Consider the following 9,783-nt stretch of genomic DNA (forward strand, 5'->3'; position numbering starts at 1 on the left):
AGCAGCTTTGAAGAAAACCACTACCCAAGAACTCGCTGGGAAAGGCCAAGTCAGGAGAACAGGAAAGGCTGATTGCAGGAAAGTGTGATTGATATATATATATATATATATATATATACACACAGGGAGAAGTAAGTCAGAAAAGGTTCAGCTGCTTGAACGTCCAATTTAAACAAGGCACAGGTATGAATGAAAATCCCCCTTCAGCGGGGCTGTGGCACCTGGTGGGGGCCGATTCCCGCTGCCCCCCGTGCTCCCTCCCCTCCCAGACAGGCACGGAGCGGGGCTGGAGAAACAACTTCTAATGGAAAAACACGAGAGAAAAGGCCCTATCGAAGCGACTCTAACCCCCCTCCCTCAAACGCGCCTCCCTCCCCGAAACACATCCCTCCCCCCAAATACACTGCCCACCGCAACCTTTAATGGAAAAACACAGGAGAAAAGATCCTATCGAAGCTACTCTAACCCCCCCTCAAATGCACCCCCGTCCCCTGAACCCACCCCCCCATCTCTCAAAATACACTACCCCCCCTTTAAATATACCTGCCTCCCCTAAACACACCCACCTCCCCGAACACACTGCCCGCTACGACTTTTAATGGAAAAACAGGAGAGAAAAGGCCCTATCGAAGCTACTCTAACCCCCCCTCCCCTAAACTTGTCCCTCTCCCCACCACCCCCCCAAACACACCACCCCCCCAGATACAGTCCCCTCCCTTAAATCTGCCCCCCCACCCCCCTCCCCTAAATACAACCCTCCCCCCACCCCCCAAATGCATACTCCCTCTGCCCCCCATCATCTCCGTCTCCTCGCTGGGGGGCGTCTCTTCCCCCCCGCCACCCCCAGCCTGTCCGCCAGAGCCCTGCGCTTCCTGGGTGGCACCAACGGGGAGTTCGTCCCGCGCTTTGTCCCCCGCTTCATCCCCTGCTTTGACCCCCGCTTCGTCCCCCGCTTCTCCGCCATGGTGGGCTGGGCTGGCGGCAGCTCCCTCCCCGTGTCCCCGCACGACTCCTGGGACTTCGTCCTGGAGAAGATATCTTCCAGGACGACGACGGCCTTCCGGGTCACCTCCACACCAAAGTCGTTGACAGGCACCTCCTGGGGCACTGCAAGGTGGCTGGCTGTGTCCCCGAGGGCTTGGCTGTTGGGGACAGCAGAGGAGCTGCTGGGGACGTCACTCTCTGTCCCACAGAGGAATCCTTCCAGGATGTGGGCACCCTCCAGGAGCTCCTCCATGCTGTAATCCAGCATTAGCAGGTCCTCGGGCAGCGAGAGGGAGTCGACGTCGCAGAGGGGGGTGGCTTCGCCGGTGCCACCGGGGTCGCAGTCCAAGAGGCTCAGGGCCTCCTTGAGGGACACCTCATGGGGCACGGCAAGGTGGCCGGCCACGTCCCCGAGGGCTTGGCTGTGGGGGACGTCGCTCTCCCAGGAGTTGTCGCTGCTCGAGGAGGTGTCACTCTTTAGGGAGATGGTGTCGTACTCTGTGATGTCCTGCTCTGAGTAGGTGATGTTCTTCGGGGAGAAGGTGAGCTCTGGGAAGATGTCGCTCTCGGAGGAGATGTCGCTCCTGGGAGAGATGTTGCTCTTTGGGGAGCTGATGGTGCTCGAGGAGATGTCGCTGCCCGGGGGTGTCTGCGCGGGGGAGGCCCTGCTGGAGCTGTTGGTCTCTGAGGACCATTCCTTGGTGTTCTCCAAGGCAGGGATGGATGTTGGCAACTCAGTGGGTGCTGGGGCCACCGCTCTCCCCTCTCTGATGATGCCACCGGGGTCCCCAGGTGTGGTGATGGTGGTGTCGGGGTCCTGGGAGACCTCCACCGTGTCCAAGGAGGAACGAAAGAGCCAGAGGGGCTCTTGGAGGAGCGTGTCCTCGGTGACGTCAATGTTGGCATCCAGGTGGCCAGGAGCTTCGTTGTCGGGGGCAGCAGCAGGGCTGGGGGGGAAGTCGGTGCCCGTGGGGACGCGGCTGGCAGGGGGTGTCCCCACATAGGTGGCCTCGAGGTGCTGGCAGCCGGGGATGGAGTTGAACAGCAGCGGGGGGACTGCGGGCACCGCTGTGCCCTGGTGGCCGTATGCTGGGAGCTGCGTCAGTTGGGGCGGTGTTGGTTGTCCCTGGGGGGTGCCAGGGGCTGCCCAGGCCGGGAGGGTCCCGCAGCCCCCGGGGCCCCACAGGGCAGCGCCTGACGGAGCAGCAGCGTCGTGGCTGAGGGTGGCGGTGGCCGGCGCAGGCACGTCGGTGACGGTCCAGTCGATGGACCCGAAGCGCGGGTCGAAGCAGCAGCAGCCACGTGGGGCCCTGTGCAGCCCTGTGTGGGTGGGAGGGAGCCGTGCTGGGCCGGGGGCACCCTCTGGGGCACCCTCCGAGCCACCCCCCGTGGCCATCAGGGTGCTGATGGTGTCAGGGTGGCAGAGGGGACAGGGGTGCCATACCTGGTGGTGGGGCCTGTGGGGCTGCCCCCAGTGGGGGTGCCCAGGCTGCAGGGAATGGCTGCTGCTGCCCGGGCAGAGGGAACAGGGTGGCTGTGCCTGGAAGAGAGACAGGAGCCATGGCCGGCGGTCACCTCCTGGGCTCTCGTCCCCGAGAGGTGGCCCCAAGTATTGTGGAAATTCTCAGGAACTGGGAGTCACTGGGCAGGCGAGGGCAGGGACACTCAGCCGGGCTTGCTGAGCCCCCGTGCCAGAACTGCAGGGGGGGAACAGGGGAGGTGGGATGGTGAAGGTGACCGTGGAGAGGGGAGGGGGAGGCTGAAGGTGCCCAGGGTTCTTGAACACCAATGGTGTCGGGGTGGCAGAGGGGACAGGGGTGCCATACCTGGTGGTGGGGCCTGTGGGGCTGCCCCCAGTGGGGGTGCCCAGGCCATGGGGAAGAGCAGCTGCTGCCCGGTCGATGGGAACAGGGTGGCTGCGCCTGGAAGAGAGACAGGAGCCATGGTCACCTCCTGCGCTCTTGGCCCCGAGAGCGTCCCCGGGCTGTGGGTCGGGGTCGTTCCCTGCCTTGGGGGTAGAAGGTTTGCGGGAGCATTAAAGCCTGATGGCTCTGGGGCGCCGGGGGAGCACGGGGGCCGCACAGTGGGAGCCACGGAGGTGGCAGCGCCATGGTGGGTCCCCTCAGTCTCTCCGCTGCTAAGGACTCTTTGGCGTCTCCAGGATGGAATGTTGGGGCTCCCTGTGCTCCGCCCCCTCCCGACGGCCCCCCCAACAGCCCCCCCAGCTCCTGCTGGGGAGGGAAGGGGCTCGGGGGGGCTGGGTGTCCCCAGCTCCTACCGGGGGCTCTGTGTGCAAGTGCTTTTTGCTTTCAACAGTATTTTTCAGAGGGCGAAAGGACCAAGCTGGTTCAGCCGAGCTTTGTGGGGACGAAGCTGCACCCACAGCCTCCTTGTGCCACTCGGCAAATGCCTCTGTGACTGTCGCCTGTGCTGCGCTGCCTGGAGTGACGCAGAGACAGGAACAAGGACCTGGAGGGTGCGAGGGAAGGTCACGCAGCACCCCTCGGTGGCACGCTCCCCTGCCCAGCCCTCCCTCAAATCCTGCTCTCGGGTCTTTTAGTCCCCTCATTGGGAAACAAGCAGCTCTGGGTCCCCCTCGGAGGGGGCTGTAGTTCCCCTGGGTGCGTGACACCGGGAGGAGACGGTACCCACCGCTGCATGCTCCCAGAAAAGGCCGGGATTCTGCACAACATCCCATGACGAGATGCTGGGTCTCTCTGTGCTCTGCAGGACCCCAGGGACTGGGTTAGTTCATCCCCTCCTGGCACTGGGGAGGATTTGGCACTATCGAGGACACCCCGGTAGGAACAGAGGCCTCTCGCTCCCGCTACGTGAACAGCGTGTGGCGTGGGGGAGCCGGGACAACTGCCGTGAGCTGGAGGCCAGAGATCCCTCCTGGCCTGTATCCTGTTCATTAAACAGATTGCTCTCTGGTAGCGAGGCACCTCTGGCTGCAAGATCGCGTGAGACCATCTGCTGTGTAACTTGTGGCAGGGACCGATGCTGGGGGCGGGAAGGCAACTTCTAAAAATGTAAAACTTTTATTTCATTTCAGAGCGCAGCTGAACAACCCCGTGCATCGACACGCATCGTCCTAATGCCTCCTCTTGACCCGACGCCACGGGAAAGGGCCTCCTCAGCCCTATCTGTAGGAATTTGCCTTGTGTTTAGGCAGGAAGGTGAAGTTGGTAGGTACGGCTCCCAGCAGCAGCTCACTAGAAGAAAGAAAAGAACAAAAACAAAGCAAAAAATAAACGAAGGAGAGGTTTGTGTCCAGTACAATAGAGCCACCGGTACCCTGTTGTATGGCCCTGTGGCTCTACAGCGAAGGTGATGGCAGTCAGATGTGTCAAACCAAGCCTCTACCCTCCCGAAAATTTAGGGCTGCTGCACAAAACCGCCTCCGGTGCTGAGCTTTAACCTGCCCCTGTCATGATATAATGACAGCCTGCGGAGGCATAATTTAGCCCAGACCTGAAGACATCTGTTTTAAGGTTAAAAAGTCTTCCCAGCTAAACTTTATCCAACAGCAGCAATGAAAAAATGAACTTGTCTGGTATTAATTTGGGTTCCTCTCATTAAGGAAGCCATGCAGGATCCCAGCCCGGAGGGTCCATCCTTGCTTTATCCGCTGCAAGGTTTAATTGGTTTCATGGCACCGGATCCCAACAAGGATTTAAAATGATCCGGTTGCTAACAGACCTGGTTGCTTTAACCCTGAACCCCAGCACTGGAGGGACGCAGCCTCCCGACAAGGGCAATGCCCCTATTGCTGGGCAGTCACCCAGAATCGGTGCCAAAACGGGTTCTGAAGTTTGGTGACCTGAAGACCAGCCTCACCCCTGGCAATGCCCTGCCGAGAGTCAGCAGGAGCCACTGAAAAGCTCCTCCCCACCTCTCGCCGTGCCTGTGCAGAGCCAAAACCCTGCCAGTGCCAGAAAGCATTAAGGGCAGATCCTAAAATGATGGAAGCCAGTTCCATTGGGATCAGATCTGTCCTTGCTTAAGACTTCAGCTGTTTCACCCTCTGGAACACACATTGTATTTTCAGTGCAGAGCCATTTTCTTTACAGTCAAGGAGGCTTAACTTATTTCCTGGAGGCTGCTTCAACGCAGCATCACGACAACTTTCCGTAAGACATGTCAGAGAGAGAGTAGCCCAGCAGGGCACAGAACGGCACAGCAGGGCCTGGATCTACAGCCCAAAAGCAGAAATGGAGTGTGCTCAGAGAACCCTGCTCCTGGTTAGCGTCTCCTTCAAATGAGAGTTAAGGAATAAACCTAAATTGCTTTGAAATGTTGAGTTCTTACGGCTATAAATGGCTGTTACCTGGCACTGTAAAGACCACAGGTTACAAAGCTTCGTGCAGCCTAATGCGGGCAGGTTCCGCTGGAAAAACGACATTTAAGAATCCGGATCCCACTCGACGTACTGGTAACGTGGTTTCAGGCAGCTGTTGCCAGCACTGACCAAAGGGATGAGGATTGGCAAAACCAGAGAAGGCCGTAGCCATGCTCTATTTCTGCTAGTCTCTGTTTCCGTGAGACGGGAAATAGCAGCTGGCTGCTCCAGCTCTCCTTTTAGCTGCCTTTGAGCTTGCGAAGTCATTTCAAGGCAGTGCCTGAGGACTCGTAGGTGGGGAGAAAAACAGTTCCCTGCACTGTGTTGCGTGAACTCAGAAATCGGGTAATGAAAAATGGGGAAAACGCTCAGCTCTCCTAACCTGGGGATGGGCACCGCTTCCTGCTTGGCATCTGCACGGGCCCGGCAGGGTGGGACTGTGCGGGCAGAGCCCGGAGGGATGTGCTGCACCATCAGTGGCTCTGATACCTGTCCGGTCAGTATTAAATCCAGCGCATGGAAATGACTGGACAAATTCTGGGATTCAGATTGTAGGGTTTTTGTTTTGCTTTGGTTTGGTTTTGTTTGGGGTTTTTTTTGCCTGGTGCAAAGATTTCTACAGGCTTTCAAAAAAAAAATAGTAAAAATTCACACGGCGTAAGTAGAGACAAAGCTAAACAGCTGCATTCTCTTCCCCATTTTCAAATAAACTCAGGATGGAGACAGCGTGACACAGCTTTAGCACAACCTCGGAATGTTTACTACTGGTATAAGCAGGTTGCATCTCTGTGGTTAATTACTGCTGTAATCAACTGTTGTACCATGTCAAACATAAATACACTGATTAACTCAGGTTTGCACAGAGCAGAAATGGGGCTTGTATAGGGCATTTTTTCTCAAACAGCAAATGTGAATTCCCTGATTTTAAGAAATCCTCATTCATTGAACTCTATCAGGCTCGAGTCCTCAAGGTAGTTTTAATGAATGTTACCAAAATCATTCCAGTGTTTGTGGGTTTTTTTAAAGTGAATCAAACCCAAATTATTTTAATGCTGCTTATGCCTGCCTTACTCATTAACCTTACTGACTCTGCAAACCTGTTGGGAGTCTCAGCAATGGAAGGAAAACTTCCAGACCAGTCCCAACCTTTCCCATCCTTAAAATGAAACGAACCAAAGCATGTAAGCTCTGTGATGAGAAAAGCAAACTAATTGCATTCCAGGGAGGTGGAATAATCCTCCTGATGGAGAATCAAAAGCTGGGCGTGTTTTAGCATTCAAGGCACTACGGCTAATGGTAATCTCCCAGCAGTTTCAAGCTCAGCCATGAAATCTGTACCTGGCCTCTAGATGAAGGGTTGATGCTAATGAGTGTGCAAAGAAGACCCTGAGCGTGTGCCTGCTTCCAATTTAACTGTGCCCTCCAAGGAAAGATCTAGTTCTCACAATGCAGCAGAGTAAGCTGCTTGCCCTACTGTGTTTCTCTCTCAGTATTTTCACAGAATCACAGAACGTCGGGGTTGGCAGGGACCTCTGGAGATCATCTCCTCCAAGCCCCGGCCACAGCAGGGTCACCCACAGCAGGTGGCACAGGAACGCGTCCAGGCGGGGTTGGAATGTCTCCAGAGACGGAGACTCCCCCACCTCTCTGGGCAGCCTGTGCCAGGGCTCTGCCACCCTCACAGCAAAGAAGTTCCTCCTCGTGTTGAGATGGAGCTTCCCATGGGCAAGTTTGTGCCCGTTACCCCTTGTCCTGGCCCCGGGCACCACTGAGAAGAGCCTGGCCCCATCCTCCTGACACCCCCCCTTTCAGTATTTATCAGCGTTGATAAGATCCCCCCTCAGCCGTCTTTTTTCCAGCCTGAAGAGCCCCAAATCCCTCAGCCTTTCCTCCTCAGAGAGGTGTTCCAGTGCCCTCAGCATCTTGGCAGCCCACTTTGGTTTAGTGTTACTCAGTGTTGCTCTTGTGGCCTCTCAGGTTGGTAGTACAGGTAAGAAAGTTTTTACTTACGTTTGTCTGATCTCTGAAAGCTATAGCAATGTGAAGCGTAGCTCTTACCGAGTGTCAGTTGCCGCTTGTTTTGCAAAGGAAGACAGACTTCACTGGGGCTAGCTAATGGAGTCACCCAACGGTTTGGTCCGAACAGAGGAAAACCTCTCCAAAAGTTGTGTGAGGTTCAAGTTTGACCTGATATTGCATAGCTCGGAATGAGTGGTCTGTGCTGTTAGCGTAGAGGAACTCTCACAGCATCTAGCTCTTAAAAGGCCAGCCGAGTGTGTCCATGCTAGAAGCCTCGCCTCGCCTCTCTCTATCATCAGTGGAGGGAAACAGTTCCTAACTGTTTTGGGGGTTTTCACCGACTTTGGAAGGCTGTGTCATTAATCTGTTGCCATAATTAAATGGCATAAATCCTACGTAATTCATGTTTACATCATAAACATACTAAAGATGCTGGTGGCGCGGGGTCTCAACTGCGCTTCTCGGGAACTGCGCTGGCATGACAACGCTGCGGGAAGCGTGAGGATGAGACAGTACACCTCAGGCCACGTCTCTCGCGTTGAGAAGGCACCTGAAGCATTTGTGCAAGCCAAACTAGGATCCTAAGCGGTGATGTACAAGAGAAATGTATTCTCTTGTTCATACCTTCCTCTTCTTTTTAGTAAATAACTTGAATTTCCCTCCCTGTGCGTAGGGCTTGAAAAGATACCAGTAAGTTTGGAGGTGGGGTGGGAGCGTCCCATAATTCTGTTTAGTGACACAATGCCGGCAGATGTAAACTTTTTATTCTTCCGTAGGACAGGTCCACTGGGGACAGCCGGAGTGCTTAACTGCTGACAGAAAAAAGGCGACCTGTGAAAGTCATTATTACAAACCATCTCTGAGGTACAAAGCTAAAAACTGGAGAGGAGGACTGGATATTTGTGCAAAAATAGAGTACACAGCTGGGGAAATGTTAGACCTACCCGCTAATGCCAATTCTTTTTGTGAGAAAGATACCCCAGAAGTGTTTAGTTCAGTGGCGCCAGGCCGCTCTGGCAGTATCCAGTGTCACCGTGTTCAGAAAGAGAAAAGAGACTGGGTGAGCTGAACAAAAGAAAACACTTTTTTACTGTGAGGGGGGTCAAACACTGATACAGGTGGTCCAGAGCGGCTGTGGAGTCTGCATCCTTTAAGCTGTTCAAAACCTGGCCAGACGTGGTCCTGGGCACCCTGGTCTGGTTGACCTTGGAAGGTTGAATTAGGTTATCTTGAAAGGTCCCTTCCAAACTCAACGATTCTGCGAGCTGCAGCACCGGTACTAACAAGTCAATTAACAAGTACTAATTAACAAGTCAATTTCTACACTGTCACCTCTGTCTGCTTGGCCAAGGAATCCGATTAGCACGCTGTCTTACCTACAGCTATTTCTATAGGTCACCAACTAGACTTGGCAAAACATTTGACTTAAATCCAGCAATTGTATGAAAAGATCAGTGCCTTTTTGAGTTATCACCGAGATGTAATAAGAGTAGAATAAAGGTACTGGGTCAGATGAAAAAGTCCTTCCCGCTTGGTGTTCTTTCTCTTTTAGAGGCAGGTGCGTAAAGAAAAATACGCTGGAACAGGGTGCACGTAGAGCAATTCTTCACGAGGTGATAAACTCCCGGTGTCTGGCGCTCCAAGGTTTACTGACCTGTAGCTTCCATCTGGACCATTAGGTTTAAGAGCCACTTATGGACCCATCCTCCAGGAATTAACTTAAGCACTTTTTAAAGCCATTTATACCTTTGTCAAAGCCTCTGAAATCCCTCGGCAGTAAGTTTCATCACAAAACTGTTTGTTTAAAAAAGGAAACAAAACCCCCGCAAATCCTTCCTTCTCCTTGTGTTTTAAAGCTGCTTCCTAATCTGAGTAGGCACTCATCCTGCCCTCCCTACCTACCCCCGCCTGGAGCTGTTCTTGGCTCAGCCTGGAACAATGCGACGGTGTTAGCACAGCCGCGTGGGAGAAACGCCGCCTCTGCTGCCAGCAGCCAGGACCATCTCTGTCCCTAGGTTTTGGGCGCGTGGGCAGCAGCTCTGTGCCAAGACCCGAGGACAGAGAGGTTACAAGCGGTGTAATGACAACAACCCATCCAATATACGCAGAGATGCTTCCGGTGAAGAGGGAACAGATTCATACTGACGCTACACCATGTCATAATGACTTCTGCAACCTCATGGCACAATCCCACCGCAAAGCGTTAAAAATACAGAATAAATCTGTAACTCCATCTCTCTAGGCCACCGGCGCTCCTTATATAGGCCTTGGCTGTGACTGAAAACTGCCCTCGGGAAAGTTTTCATCGACATTAAAATTAAAACATGCAGAGTCCGCAAACTGGAGCATATTGCAAGTGAGCAAAATGCTTCATGCAGATACACTTTGCTCACCTTATTCTCCCCGTGCCTGTATAATCGCCCCAGGCCACGCGTGCA

This window comes from Larus michahellis, chromosome 23 (genome assembly GCF_964199755.1).
Source record: "Larus michahellis chromosome 23, bLarMic1.1, whole genome shotgun sequence".
In the NCBI taxonomy this organism is placed as follows: domain Eukaryota; kingdom Metazoa; phylum Chordata; class Aves; order Charadriiformes; family Laridae; genus Larus; species Larus michahellis.